The 16,424-nt window shown below is 52.9% G+C and overlaps 1 protein-coding gene across 4 annotated transcripts in view; it reads left to right on the forward strand.

Moving 5' to 3' along the window:
- LOC105279016 (glutamate receptor 1) overlaps positions 1-16,424 on the forward strand; it is a 260,017-nt gene that overhangs the window by 52,998 nt on the left and 190,595 nt on the right. The gene's annotated exons all lie outside the window — the stretch shown is intronic.

The raw sequence follows: 16,424 nt of genomic DNA on the forward strand, positions 1-16,424 counted from the left end.
AGCGGCTGCGAGCGAGCTTTTTGAATGATCGCGGCGTTAATTTTCATTGGCGTTAAGGGTCTGTTCGAACGGTAACGCATCGTTCCCCGGGACAATTACGGTACGTGTTTTCGATCAAGACGCAATGTAGCTGTTCCGCTATAATGGAATTAACTGTCAGATAAATTTGCCGCCGGCTGGATTAATCAGGCCTCGAATATCATTCGGGGGATACGTATCAGTGCGCGCTGCGCGCGCCGATCCGCCGGATATTTCTCAGGCATCTTCATTGTAACCGCGCCTCAGGGAGAAGGATTCCATTTCCCGGATTATTACGCTTTTTGCGGGACTCGTTATCCGATTAATCGAAGGTAATTTTTTTGCCTGCATGGCAGGAGGAGGAAGGTGCGTTTTTGCAGTCTCGCGGGCGGGAGCCCGGAAGTGTAAACAGTCACTGCACGTTGCCTCGTTAAAAATAATAAATGTATCGTTCAGAATGCGCGCGTGTGTTTTTTAATTAACGACACGCGCTTTAATTATTCTCTCAAATATATTATACTGTTTTCGGAGGAAATAATTTACGCGTATGGGAAATTTATTTAAATCCATTACCGGAATGAATTCACCTTTTTATCAACTGCACTTTTCATGAAACACGCGCGCGCGCGCGCACACACACGCACGCGCTTTTTCCATCTCGGTATTTTTCTCAAATGTCCTACCTAACTAGTACAGTTATAAAACAACATTACTCCATGGATAATACGCTTCACGGTGCCCGTAAATGCTCGCAAACGCCGCGCCGTTAAGGAACTTCGAGTGGTAGCACGTGCAAGAAGACAGAAACATTTGCCAGCGGATGTCGCGCGTTTTCCGCTCGGCGAGCATTCGCGCGCTCTCCTGCAGGAGACGACGACGACGACGACCACGGCGATGGCGCATCCTTGTTTTACGTCCTTATGAAATTAGTGCCATCAAATCGTTGCCAGTAAAACGTGATAGTAGCAGCGCCCGCTCGCGCGGTTACAGTCGCGCCGGAGCGATGGAAAGCGTTGACCATTTCTCGTTTACTGTCTTGCGCGCATATAAATGCAGGCGCGCGATGCATACGTGTAACGTATCCACCCTCGCCACCCCACGGGTGTATATGCACTGTATGCATTATACGCAGTCGGATCGTGTCGCCGATATACTGCACGGTTGAAATGCTACGTAGACGTGGTAAGTGGTTACGGTCGAATTCGGGGCGGCCGCGCCGTGGCTTTCGGCGTTATGGCCACGTACGACCGTCACGCCGTAATGTCTGCCCCGTATGACGGTGTGCACCCCCTTGTAAAACCGGAGCGTCGATCGGACGCCGTACGTGCGAAATACGATGAATTTCTCCCCGGCCGCCGTGAAAAATCGAGATTCAGCGCCGACAGCGTCGCGCGATCCCCTCCGCGATTTACGTGACGGAAATTTTCGTGACTTTACCACGAGCGCTTTTTCCTTCCTCGCGCGCGGAATTTTCCTCTCGCCTCCAAGTATCGCGCGATACCGGTATGCGGCGAATCTTCGCCGCGAATGCGCTCGTGCCTGAAGCGGATTCGCGCGAGTTCGGCGGCGTTAATACCCGGCTCTTTCTCTCTCCTCGTATCCGGTTACTTTTCCATACCGCTCTCCGCTTTCGCGAAAAATGGTACGGAGAGCCGACGGTGCCAGCGCGCGTCTTCGTAAAATTTAAAATCCCCGACCTTCCGCACGCTTTTTCACGTGCTACATGCTCGGAATATTTAAGCGTGACTTATGCGTACCTATGACTCCTGTTTCGCGTTCCCGCCGCGGAGCCTTTCGAGCGAGCGGGCGAACGAGGGCGAGCACGTAAGATGAAATATACGCGCGCGTATGCATATCGTGTGCACCGCATATGGTCGCGCGTTTCACACACGGAAAATGGTCGTCGCGATTTCCGCGCGGCCTGTCCGTCCTCTTTCTCATCTCGTCCGGCCGATCGGCGCGCGGAAACGTCAATTGGCGTGAAAACGAGCTCGTCAACGGCCGCGTCCGTCGGCGATAACGTCTGCTGTTCGTTTGACGTTAACTCGAGCCCCGAACAAAAATTTAAACGAAGCCCCGCCGCTCCGAGATGTCTGGACGCGGTCGTCTGTCTGTGCTCGGCCTGTCTCTCTTCGGTCGGCTTGGCCAGCAGCCCATTATCCGCATTTGCGTGCAGCTTATCCGGCCGCCGTTGCATTGTGCGCTTCCGCCGCGTCACTTAGCGCACGCGAGGAATGCGGGAAACAGTTACCGCGAATTCTGCGCGGTCGTCCCTTCGCCTGTACACACATATATGTGCATGCCCGTCCGCACATTTACGAGGGGTGCAACGTGCACTATTGTCCACCCCCTGGTGCCCGCCGACGCGGACACGCCTTTGGATCTGGGTCAGCCGTGTCCAAACCGCGGATGAAAGAGAGAGAGAGAGAGAGAAATGGAGAACATCCGCGGAAACATTTCAGCCGTGGTCGAGTATGGGCGCCATCGTCATTCCGCTCGGCATGCTCAAAATAGACGCAATTAAAGAAAAACGTGACGCGGATACGACGTTTCATGGCGGGATTGTTTCCCAGCCTTCGGGGGATGAAGAACGCCGCCTTTCCCGCGTTTTCCATACTTTTCGGTCAAGGCCGAGTTGGGGGATGGAGTCTCCGCCGCCGATACTTTGCGACTGATTAGTATTCTTACCGTCAACACGCGGCTGCGTGATGCTCCAGAGATTAATTTGCCGCAAGGGTAGTTGTAACAAGCGGCGGGACCGTTGCAAACGTGAGTGAGGAAAGTGGGCCGGATGTGACTCGAATGTTCCGCCAAACGATTTATCTTGTTCGTCGGGCAGGAGTATTACCTCCGCCGACGCCTGCAAATATTAAATGAACCACGAGTCCCCTAATTTCGCGCTTTCCACTTTCCTTAACGCGCGTTCGAGAAATCGGTCGCGCTTCGGATTCGGAAGCGCGAGAGCCGGCGCTCACGGTAATCGAGTAATCCGTCACGGTGGATTGAAAATCTTCTGTTTATGCTCGAGCAATTTCTCCCGCTAGATTATTCCCGGTTGTCTGTATTTTTCCCCGGGCGAAAAAGAAATGCACATTTCTCGCAGCGATTTTAGCGCAGACGTTTCCGCTGTCACGTGGCGAACCCAGCGGGAAGGAATGTAGATACGTGCGAATTCATAGAATCCGCAACAGCGGCTCTCCCCCGTCCCCCCCCCCGCCGCTTCTCCTCTCCTACCCCGTGTATTTGTCTTTTTTCTTAGCCCGGTTTTCCGATATATCGCCTTCCGCGTGTATGACGAGAATTTCTTTTCGGCTAACACCACGATGGAGTGAACCGCGTTACCAATGCGAACTGTTTCTGCATCTGCCCGCACTTCCTCCTCCTCCTCCTCGCGACGTTTCCGCAAGCATGGCTTCTCTCCACTTTATATAACCCACATGTCACAATCGCGGCGGAGATCCCGGAAGAGCGTCGCGAGAGGCGAATTTATCGAACGCGATGCTTCTCAGCGGCGAAGAAAAATCCCGCGATAATTCGTATAAACAATGTTCTCTGAATAACGCGATTCTTTTTTGATATTTGAAATAAAGTTCTTTTATTTTTTTATATTAAATACAACACAGGCGCGCGCTATTTTATTTTTCGATGTTAATAATGTTTTCGAATAATAATATTCATCTATTATTTATTAAAACATTTTTCTTTTTCCGAGGAGTTCTGAGATGTTTATATTATTAATTGGCATATTGCCTAGAGTTCTCTGCTATCGAAAATACCGTAAACTCAGAAATGAAAAAGTTTTACCCTTAGAAATTTTTTCTTTTTCCGAGCAGTTCTGAGTTGTTGAAATCATTATTTTTTATATTGCCTAGAGTTCTCTGCTATTGAAAATACCGTAAACTCGGAAATGAAAAAGTTCTAGCCCGTAGCCCTATTCTAAAAAAGGTGTTAAAGGTGTTATTTATTTCATCATGTTTCACCAATACAAATTTGACAGAATTGACAGCTGCCGTTTTCACGTTCCTAAGAAATAATAAATTAATATAACCGCACTGACGCAGCCACTATGACATTCTGACATTCGCAACACGAAGTTCAAGTCACACGAAATTCGTCGCGGAAAAGAGGCCTCAATATTCGATAAAAAAGAACTTCACGAAGTTAACACGCCTTTTTTAGAATAGGAAGATAAAGATCGAAATAAAGTCCTTTTATTTTTAAAATCACTGCTGTCCTCGTATTACTCCGTCAACGTGCCCTCACGATCATGTAACTGCTCACAATGTAACAATTATAAATTTGCACAGTTCAGAACCGTGAAACAGCGGATTAAATCACAAGTCTGGTTCCGAGTGACAAACTTTAAGTCTCTCCTTTCGCAGAATACAGTTCAGGAGCGCTCGTGCGAGAGGCATTCGCGCGGCTTTGCAATCCTCGTGCTTGATGCATGTAGTTTCGCAGTCGTAGACGCACACGCACCTTCCTTTAGGAAGCAAGCTGATCGATTTTTCAGAAGGATGCAGGACAAACACAGCTCGATGCCGTGACACGAAAGAGCTAATCAACTATAATTGGAAACATTTTTCAAGACATTTTCCGTTTGACAATAATGCAACAATCCGTCTCGAGGCCTTCCACAATGCTTCCGGTTTACCGCGTTTTGGCGACACGGACAAGGTAGAATTCCGTATAGGAATTTCTATTCGCATGCATCGAGCTTTAAACACGCTCTTCCTGGATTTGAATTTCAACTCATCGCAGACTCGTCGCGGCTGAGTTTCGGGATTTCCAATCCCGTTCTCGCGGCATCCCCTCAATCCTTGTAACTGCCGAATGTTGCAACCAACCCGATTTGAATAAGGGTCGTGGGAGTGGCCGAAAGCCCTCGCTCGTATCCTCGCAAACGACGTTCATGATTGTAAAAGCCTCATTTGCATCTTGATCCGTGTAGATATTAAATGTTTCATGATAAACGGCGCGCCCGTCACGATCCATCCCCCGCGATCGATCCCCCCCCTCCCCTGCGCGGTAAACGACGATCTCGGCGACGAGGGACATAAAGCTCGCGCGCGAGACGGTAACATTGTATCTAATATTAAGGCGATAAACTCGTCCGCCGCACCGCCTATCTCGTAAAACAGGCGTATATCTGTACTGCCAATAACCCCCGTCGCGCGTCGGTGGTAAGGCAGGCGTCTCGTCTATCAGAGAGAGAGAGGGTCGTCCGTATTGGAATTCGCGCTGGAGTGCCTTTCGAGAGCCGATGATTTTTCTAAACGTCGATAACAAACGCGGCCTCTCATTGTCGTGTAATTTATTGACGCCGCGCATCATCGCGTCGAGTACGCCCGCACGGATACGCAACTTATTACGAAAGAGGCACGCACACATCGCCGCCGTCGCCGCCGCATCGTTGTACCCAGCGATGATATTAACACGGCGAGCGGGAGATTTTTCTCGCTGCCGAACGCGCGCGAGAGCGTACTCGATTGTTGCGTCCATCTTTTACGATGTAAACGTCGCGATGCGCCTCATGTAACGCACGAGCGAGCGGACGTGGATCGATGTGTCGTTATTGTGGACGTGGAATTCGCCGACACGTCGCACGGCCGGCAGCGGAGACAGACCGGAAACGGCGCGCCGATGCATAAACGTCAGTCCCCGCGCGAGGATAAAAATATTGAGCGCGCCCGTCTTACGAGCGGTGGCAAGCGGACGCGCGAGTCCGCGCGAATATACGCGCGCGGGCGCCCAGGGTGGTGTCGTTCCGGACCGGGCGCATTGTATCGGGAGGAAATTACGTTTCCTCGCGGGGGATGCGCGAGCCTGGAAACGGGAAACGGGAAGTTGAGAAAATGCACGTGGCGCGTGTAATAACGGCGTAGGTAGGCGCGTGCAACGCGATCGATTCTCCCTTCACCCATCCCCGTAGCCACCCCCCGTGCGGCGGCGCGATCGCGCGTCGACGCCGTCGGCAGCCCTCAGCCGCCGCCGCGGATCGGGGGTGGGTTCTGGCACGATTTTCTGAATTTCCACGGGCATTTTCTCGCGTTTCCTTGAACCAGCCAGCGAAGCTTTTCCTGCGCCAGCGAGTTTTCAGCCCGCGGCGTGAGCTCGCATGCAGGGGATTCGGGTCAGCCGCAGCCCCGACGCCACCCCCTTTTCCACCCCCAGAATAGCACCCTGTTTCTATCGCTCGCAGATTCCGTCTACTCTACTCTTCTCGTTCCTTCTCTCTCTCGCTCTGCACTTTCCTCTTTTCCTCCCGTGTTTCCCCCGCTTCCCCGGCATTCTTCTTTCGAGCGGCGCTTCGCTACGTCTCTCGCTAATATTTGAACACAATTAATCCGGGCTTACGGCCGCCGCCGTTCCGCACCGACCACCAGCTACGCTATCGAAGGCACATCCGGTGCCTCCCGCGCTGACGAAAATCCTTTTCGCGCCGCTTTTCGCCTGAATTTCACGCCCGAGCGTGCTCGTAGCTTCGAGTAGCCAAACATCGAAGTCCCGCAGGAGCACGATCCGCGCGCTCAGGCCACCCTCGTCGCGAGTCAGCGAGCGCGCAATTTTGATCGGTTAATGGGATTAATGTTAACAGCACTGGTAACGCTAATAAGCGCGCGGTAGCGTTAAGCGTCTCCGGCAAGTGGGCGGATTGTGCGGGCGGCGACATTAAAAATTGATCAAATCCGCCGGATTATGACGTCCGCACTCGCGCTACGTAGCGGTTGTTAATTATCACATCTGTCGGCATGCGCGCGGGGCGCATTGTTTGATAGAGTAGAATCAACGTTATTAACAGTCAATAAACTAATTTGCCCAGCGGCGTAGCTGCACGCTGATAATGATTGCGTAACGGTTTATCAACCGATTACTTCCGAAAACCCCGCGTGCGCGAATGTGTTTAGAAACTGCAAATAATCGAACAACTCTGAAAATCGATTAATTAATACCGCCACTAGTCGCCGCGTCCGTGCTGGTCTTCTCGGAAGAAAAGCGAGGGGGTGGTTTTCGGCGTTGCGGGGTTGCTGCGAGCTCAACTTTTCTCGCGAATCCGCTCGGCCCACACGTGCGCGCGATTTTCCCTTTTTCCCGCATATAATGCCGGCAGCTCGCGTCGCGTCGGGACGCCAGACGACCGAAATGAAATCGGCGAGATATTTGAATGTGAATGCGCGTCCTCGTGAAAATTCGATTCAGGAGCCGTTTCGCCAATGCGACGGCTGTTTTACGGGTTACACGACATTTTCAGGTTTAGGCGGATGAATAATTCAGCGAACCGATTAATTAACGTCGCCTAATCGGCGACGCGTCACTGCCGTTTCACGCAGCGGCGAACGTTTCCGAAGCGGTGCTCGCGACTCGTCGCGATTGACGGCGAACACGTTGCACAAAAACAGAATTTTGTTATTTTTTATCAAGCGTTTTTATTTATCGATACAATTGCAAGATACAACTGTGCATTGTCATGTACACCCGGACATTCGTTGACAAGTTGCTGCGCGTCGAGATGGAATCGCTGGAAATATTTGAATATTAACATCGTCCGATCTGTACACGCGCGATTCCGAAAATGTGAAACGGAAAAATCAGTTTAACCACGGTACTATCCAAGGCTACCGCCCAACACCGCATCGCCGCGTGCGTTATCCGGTATGTAAATCGATGCAAAATAACGCCGCCGCGTTGCCGGCGCGGGTGTCCGCGCGCACTCGTGAGGACCGCGCGCGGTGTTCGCCAGCTTCGGTCGAGTTAAGACACATTCATCATCGCGCGACCAGTGAACGGTTATTTCACGTCTGTTGCAACTGTACGGCGAGGGCAAAAAAGACAGATCTCATCAGGCACGCTTTTAGCTGCGCGAAACGTTCGTGCGGGCGCGAGGAGTCCGCTTGAATGAAGGGTGAACGCTTTCGTACGCGCTTCGTCATTCGGTGAAACTGAACTTTTATGCACGCGGTCATTTTATAATAGCCGTGACCGCGGGGTCACAGCTCGTCGGATTGCTCGCGGTTATTCGGCGCATTCGACACAAAGGCGGAATTAATGATCGGGACGTGCGTCCCCTCCGCTTCACCCTCGACCCGCGAATTGTTTTTGTGTTTAATCTCGCTCGCCGACGCAGTCGCTTAAAAGCGGGATTTTCGGAGCGGAGCCTGAACAGCACGTGCGGCAAATTGTCGCACGCGCGCGCGGTAACTGTCGCGCGACGCATAATCGGACGCGTGATGAACTCGATATTTCTCAACGCTGCTTTCGTACGCGCGGATTCGTAAATAGCGAGGGGGAGGGAGGGGGCTTGCGACGCGGGGGATCGTATAATTCCGCAGACACACCGGGCGCGGCCGGCGCTTAAAATTTTCATGTGTGAATAACGAGCTTTAAGGTACTTTGCGCTTTTTGCAGCGCGGAACGTACGCGCCGCGGTGCGCTTTTCCTCTTTCCTCGCTTAAATCCGCTCGGTAGAACCGGAACCGCCCCACGCGCGCGGATCAGCTCGTCGCTTCGATCCCTTTTATGAATTCACGTGAATTTCATCTCGCCTTCGTCGCAGCGCGCACGCCTCTCGTAATCGGCGAATCGCGGGGAAAACTCAGCGTCGTCCTTTCACCCCTCGTTCAATATTAAAGAGCAGCGACATTATGCGCTCGGGAGTATAGCGCCGGTGCCTTCCTCTCGATCCTCCTCGTTCCGCTTCTCAGATCGGAAAGTTGCGCGAGAGATGCGGGAGGGAGAGCCGAGAGTGCAAAAGTTGCCGCGTGCTCCACATACGAAACTACGTGTTAATAGCGGGATAGACGCCCGAGGACACTAAGGATTCGAGGACGCCTACGGTCCCTACTTTGCTTTCTCTTCGACTGACTTCGAAGACTACCCTTTTCTCCCGTTTCCGCGAGGGGAAAACGTGCCGAGCGAAGCCGAGCGGGACTCGCGGCTGCAATCAGCCGGGTTTTTCCGCGCTTTTCCAGGATTCCCCCCTTCCTTCCGCTTTCCTGCACGGAATCTTCCCCTGGTCCCGGTCGCATTATCCCCGTCGGCTTAGCGCTCGTTCTTACCACGGGATCCCGCAACGGCGCGGGAAATTGCAGGGGACGCGCGCGCGCGCGCGCCAGCTCCTTGTCCTCGTCGCGCAATCTGATGGTCCGTGTTAAATCGGCCATTACCCAATTGCCCCAGCGCGTACACGCGTACAGGAGGACACACGCCGACGCCCGGCGTCGCGACGCTCCCGTGTATCGTGGACATAAAGGCACCGACCTGACGACGACGCCCGATCCGGTACACGATCGTGTACGTGTGTATGCACCTAGGGGAAGAGAGAGAGAGCGCGATGGATACAGGGTGGATGTGGCGAGTTTCTGTGAATGTGTGCGTGCGTACGTGTGTACGCGAGACTCGATCGACCTGCCGCTTTTGCCTTACCGCCGCTAATGCCGCTCGTATAGCGAACGACTACCTCCCTTCGCGTCTCTCACGGCTCTCGAACGTGCCCCCCGTTAAGCTGCGATCCGCGTATACGTGTATGTACACCCCGGTCCCCGGCGCGACTGCTGTCTTGCGTCCTTCCTCCACCCACCCTCGTCCTGTCGCACCCTCTACCTTTCCCCGGATCGCGGATCGCTTTTTATCCGGGCGTCTCGCCCGCGCTCGTACGTTACGGCGCACGGACGCCACCGATTCGGCCGTATCGTCCTCTCCGCCGCGCCACTTTGACGTCGTAAATTGAACTCTTTTTTGCCGTTCTCCCGGCCCGCGCCATCACTATCTCGCACCCCTTTGCTGCCCGAGCGAGCGCGATTCTTCCCTCGATACGAGCGGCCCGGATTACGCGCGCAAGATCGCGCGGCGTCGAATGCACCCCCGTGCATTGAGGGGGAGCGCGCGGGCGGACGGGCGAGCGCACGATGCGACGCACCCCCTGGAACTGTAATTAATCCTAAAATAGAAAAACGAGACACGCTTCCGGCGCGCAACGGGCAACGGACATCACGCTGATGCACCCCGGGACGCATTATCGCCCCCTTTTTTCCCCGTCTCTTAATGTATTTGCCGACGGACGTAATTAGTCGATAATCTTTATTCCTCTGACAATACCATTGAAAGCAAGATTACGTTGCAACACGGGCGGAATATCGAATATTGTTATATTTACGCGCGGGGAAATGTAATTGTAAAATAGATTACCGGCGCACCGGCGTAATTGCCGGGGAGCAACATTTGTGCGCGGGAGATAATTAGCGTACGTTAAATTAATTAAAATTAAGAGGAATTTTGGGTGGGACGTTCTCAAAAAGAGACGTGTGCATTATGAAATAACATATGAAACACGTGGACATGTACCATTCTCCCTATGGTTATATTTCTGCGCGGATGTTCGTAAAGTTACGTGTCCTCTTTCTCTCTCTCTCCCTCTTTCTCCAGCGCTCTATCACCGCACCGCACTCGTTTATAACAATATTACGGAAATTTCACAGGGGTACGCCGCTATATTAAGCCCCTGCCTCGCTCCGTCGTGTCATTGCTCGATGACACACGAGAAAACGGAAAAAATCAGGCGGATCGATCGAAAACTGTGCGCGCGCGCGCGTATCGTTGGAACTGCGAAGACGGGAGGGAGAGAAATTCGGCTCGAAGGTCATGATGCGAAACATTTTTCGGATATTGGACGATCCGATTGGAAACCGGAATGTCTGTCCGCTCGGACCGAATCGAACGGAATCGGTTTCAGAAGTTCCGAACGTTTGACATATCGTGTGTACCCTCGGCAAACAACGAAGGGAGGATCGCGCGATGTGGTAAAACAAACGGGTCCCGATTTAATGCCTCAACGATGGCGACGCGATATCCGTCGTACTTCCGCAAATAGGATAAACGTATCGCGACATTGTCGTTAATAAAGCGCGACCGAAAACTGCACCATCGCGCGTGCACACGTACACACACATTTTTCCTCCTGATCCAAGCCCCGTCGCGTCATTTATTTTTCGGCATGCCGCGCGTACGGAATTTTTAATGGCCGGATATCAATCCGCGCGCGCCGACTCGCGTTTTGTCCCGGCGGCACATATTGCCTCGCGCGCGGAAATTTCCGCCGGTCGATGTACCGGTGGCGGGAATCGAGACAAATAAAGCGGTAACGGAAGTAGGTGCAGTGTATGATATTGCTCCGAGCAGAACGCCGTTATTAGTCTCGATGACAAATCGTTGTTTACTGGTTGGCTCAGACCGAAGGAGGCACTCGACTCTCCGTCTCTTTCACGAAAAGCCAGGGCGTCACTTATCATTTTCAAGAGTTTGCGCTCCGTCGAATCGCGCCGATAATGCTCCCCCGCCAAAAAACCCACCCCCGTAGACTCTTCCCGGCCGGGAAAAATATTTTCGCGAGATTTGTCTACGTCACGCGCGGGCGCAAATACCGGTGAAAGCAACAGCACGAGTGTTGCTCGTTTTAACGGAATCACTTTCCTCCTCGCATCATCGTCGATGCTCGTGCGAACTTGCCCGCGGCGCGAAATTCGTCATCGCCGAGGGCACGCGTTCGCTCATTTCCACGAGCTAAACTAGCCCTCAAGATATGTTAATTACCGCAATATCACAGTTAATCATTGTGCGCGTCGCAATGGCTCTTATTCTTCCTGGCCGAAAGCGCCGGAAGATGCGGAACGCGGTGTTCAACATTCCGTGAAGTTTTCACTTGATTAAAGCCAGTTAAGGACCCGGTCCCGGCGCGAAGCTCGGCTTCTAAAGGTTGCTGCAGCAGCAGCATCACCGGCTCCGGAATACATCTCGGCAAAGAGTAGCTGGCAACTCGTCACAAACACCGCGCTCGAGGCGTTATTCAGGTCGAATTTAATATACGCTCATTATTCAAAATTAGCCCGACTTTCGTCGAGTCCTCCCGCTACCTCAAGCAGCCGTGGGATAGCGCGTAGCTATCCCCCTCGGTGTTGCGAAACGAACGGGCACGAAACACGCGTCGTTAAGGCGAAAAAGCTTGCACGAAGGGCGTGAAGCGAGCGGGCGAGCTGAAAATGAGATCAACGCTAAGTCGCTTAGGTACAGCGCTTTCTATTAATAGCTGAAGAGTGCCATCCGGCGAAATTGGCTAATGGGATCGCTCGTTTCAGCGAGCTCCGGTCGCCTCCGGTCGAAAAAGACACTCGACGTGGCGTTTTCAGCGTCTAGCGGACTCGCAGCGAGACGCCGATCATCGCGACATCGTGATTATCGCACACCTCCCTCGTCGGTCTCATTAATACCGGCTTCGAATTCCCGTCGCGATACGATTAGCTCGACTACTGGCGATCGCTTCTCTCTCGTATTCCGCGGCCGATCGTAATTTGCGCGCGCGCCGCCGCGGCACGTAGGCGCCTTTTCCTTATCTCGCGCGGAAGTGGCGAAAAATTGCGTTAACGAAAATCGCTGCAAAATAGCGAACGACAATGGGCCGCGTTTCTCAGCGATCCAACGCATTAGCATGCGCGCGGTGGGCATTTTAACTGGCGGCGCGAGGGAGAACACCCCGGCGTGTTCGCCGATTATTTGCCGGCGGCTGTGGGTACCCCCCCGCCCCTCCCCGCCGCCGCCCCCGTGCACGTACCGGATGGCTGCTTGATATTGGCTACGCGGGAAACGTGTCCCCGAGGTAGAGGCCACGCCGGAGTTAATGCGACCGGCGCGCGAAGCAGCGTCCGTGGAGGGCGAGAGAGGGGCCGCTCCTCCTCCGTCCGCCGACCCACCGCCCGCTTTGTCGTTGGTCACGCTTCGACGCACATTACGTTAAACGAGGAGAACGCCACCCCCGCTGACTTAGGATCCAATTAAAGATCTATTCCGCGGCGGGGGATGCTATCGGCGTTCCGGCGGAACCGTAAAACGTTTTCCAGGCCGCGCGCCGCGGACTACCACCCTCCGCGCAATCCCCCGCCGTTCAATTCGCATACCGCTTAAATCTAAACGCGCGAGACTTGGGCGACTCGGTTTGCATAAGAATTCTCTCCGCGGAGGACGCAAAAACAATGGTTGTTCCGACGCGCACGGTAGACTTGAAATAAAATGCGGTATCGTTCGCACCCCGCGTTTAGGCCTCCGGTGGGTTTTGCGCGTTCGATTATCCCCGAGCGCGACGCGATAGTTCGATTATCAATTCCGTCGCAATTAACGGGGGCCACGAATTCCGCGCGGAATTAAGCGCTCGGACTTTTACGCGCGCGTTTTATTTATCGTTCCTTCGCGGAGCGACGAAATTATCCGCGAGGTATCGTGTCGGAATTACTTCATGCTTCGCGGTCACGAAACAAGATTAACGGGAGCCTCGTCAGTTCCCGCCGTAACGTAACACTAAGACCAAGACTTCTTGGCACGCCACGTCGCGCACCTTGAGAGATTAATCTAAAATCCTTGGCACATCTCACGTGCGTGCATGTGGGGAACGAACGCGAAAGAAGTCGCGACACGGGAAATTACCGGGGTGCCCCTGGGGACCGGTGCGAAGGTAAGCTAGTCGCGAGACGCGAACGAAAGGACGGAAAAAACGACGGGAGAACGAAGACGAAGAGGGTGGGAAATTTTATCGGCGATCAATCGGCTGTACGGGATTACCCTTTGCGTGCGGCTCGGCGTGTACGTGCGATGGTCATGCGTACATGCGTGCGTGTGTGTACATAGATGTGTGTGCGCCCCTAATCCGGTCGGGATCGGGCGGGATAGTTTGCCAGCGCGCACCGCGGGGGGTGCGTGCGCGTACGTACGTACGCGCTCGCGTACCCTGACCGCGTGCGTAGGTGGGTGTGTGCAGTTGACAGGGCTAACAATGCGGAGCGGACCCCCGGCCGCAGCGTATATCGCGCAAAATGTTTTCCGAGCTCCACCTCGTCATAGCGCGCTCCGACACACGACACGGTCGAAGGCGGGACGGGCGGGGGAGCTTTCCATTGATACGCCCGTCCTCTGTCATCATCGGTTTTCCACGATCATTAATTCGGACGGATGTTAACTCCGTTCGTTTTGTAATTTGAAGCTTTTGTAGCGAAATGAAATGCCGGTCACGCCGCGGGATTTACGCCGACGCAGCGCTGCGACCTCGTCGGGGTCGCCGGGGGGCAGGGGCGGGTAACAGTTTTCTATCGACTGGAATAAATAGTCGACAAAATAAAAACGATCGTTTTATCCGCCCCCCCCCCTCCCTCCGGTTTCCCCGGGCGAAAGGGATCGTTCGACCGGAGGGTAACGCGAGCGGTAGGTGTAGGTGTACGCTCGCGCTTGATTTGCTTGACCGGAGAGAGCTGCCAGAAAACGGAGCCGGAGGGTGGAATTGGGTTATATCGTGTTGTGAGGAGGAGGAGGGTGAGCTGAATCGTGCTCGGACACCGAGGCCGGCAGGTTGAGTGGCTGCGAAATTTGATCCGCTTCTTCTCCTCGTCCTAAAAACATAATCAAACTTCATAGGCAAGGGATGCCGGGGGCGAGAGAGAATACCTCCTTCTATTTCAGCCCTGGAGTACCCTCTTCCTGCACGAGCCTCTTTCATCTTATATCTAAGCAGCCCCTCCACCACCTCCGCGACACACGACGACGACAAGCGAGAACGGTCCCCCGTCGGTGTTTCTCCTCTTCCACCCCCTCCCGAGGCGTAAATTGGGACATAAAAGATGACGTCGGAGCGCCCGACAACGTTATCTTGTGATAGAGAAACTTTTTATCTTCCTCCCTGTTTTCTCCGTCTCCCCCTCCTCGCCCCGCACCACGCTCCTTGTATACTCGCTCATCAGAGAGACGTAGTCTCGTAACATTCGTTCCAACAAAGGAAATTGTTTCTTGCCACTCGACGTCGCAGGCGTTCCGTCCGGGTAATGACGACGCTTCGCATTTATTAAGATCGGTATCGTTTCGCTGCGCTTTCTCGTTAATCACCCGGACTCTTATCTACCGCGGGGTCAAGCCGACACTTCTCCAAAGGTCGCGTCTCCACCCGCCTCCAGACCGGCGCGGCGGTCCAGCTCCGACGATGGATTTCACTCGCGAGCGTCTCGCAGGCAACATTCGCCGCATACCGAAAGGAAACGTTTATGCCACTTGCGGAATTGACAGTGTCAGCCGGAGAACTCGCTCCTCCCGGCAATCAGACGCGAGTGCCGGAGTTGATTTGCTCCTTCCGCGCGCGCCGTGAATTGGCTCGTAAACGACGAGGCTGGAAGACGCGCGACGATATTATCACCAGCGATGGCGCATCCTCCTGTCGTCTCGCGGTCCTTACTCGTATTATCACCGCGACTCCCCACGTAGAAATTGCCGAGGTTGTTTAACTGGCCCAACATTCGCCTAGTATTGGTAGCCCAGAGTACGGCAGCGGCGTTACACTCCAGTGTCGGATCTGTACTGGCACAATACTGGCGGCCAGTGCTGCAAAGAGTTGGCAGACGGTCTTGTCCCAGTACTTATTAAAAGCCGGGCCATTATAAAATACAGACATGGACCAGTACTGGTTGCGAGACGGGCCATGCTTCGGCAACCGACACAGACCCAGCATTGGACTACGTACATTGCCGATAATATATAACTAGCAACACAGGCGCGCGCTATAAATAAAATAAGAAATAAAAAAAATAAAATAAAAATAATATAATAAATACAATTGTCAATATAGCCGCACTGACAGCCACTATGACATTCTGACATTCGCAACACGAAGTTCAAGTCACACGAAATTCGTCGCGGAAAAGAGGCCTCAATATTCGATAAAAAAGAACTTCACGAAGTTAACACGCCTTTTTTAGAATAGGATTATAACAATATATTGATTCACCAGCGACCGATAGATGGCCAGATCAGGCGTGACGTTCTCGCTAGAAACATTTGCGTTATCACGTATAAATAACCATCCGGAAAACCGATTTAACATCTTTTTCTTTTAAACGCGATATTAATTCACGCGACATTTACAAAATGATTTTACTAATGTTGTTTGCATCAGTCTTTGTTTATAATATTTAAGTCACAAATACAAATAGTACAAAATGCATATTATATATATATAAAAAATACATCTATACATTAATACATTAATTGGTCCACTTCTATGCCCAATGCTGGTGCAGTTATTTACCCAATACTGGTCCATATATTATTGCGTGTCGGATCAGTACTGGCAATTAAGTACGGCATGGCGTTACACTCCTGTGTCGAATCTGTACTGGCACAATACTGGCGGCCAGTGCTGCAAAGAGTTGGTAGACGGTCTTGTCCCAGTACTTATTAAAAACCGGGCCATTATAAAATACAGACATGGACCAGTACTGGTTGCGAGACGGGCCATGCTTCGGCAACCGACACAGACCCAGCATTGGACTACGTACATTGCCGATAATATATAACTAGCAACACAGGCGCGCGCTATAAATAAAATA

The sequence above is a fragment of the Ooceraea biroi genome, chromosome 9, assembly GCF_003672135.1.
Source record: "Ooceraea biroi isolate clonal line C1 chromosome 9, Obir_v5.4, whole genome shotgun sequence".
Classification (NCBI taxonomy): Eukaryota; Metazoa; Arthropoda; class Insecta; order Hymenoptera; family Formicidae; genus Ooceraea; species Ooceraea biroi.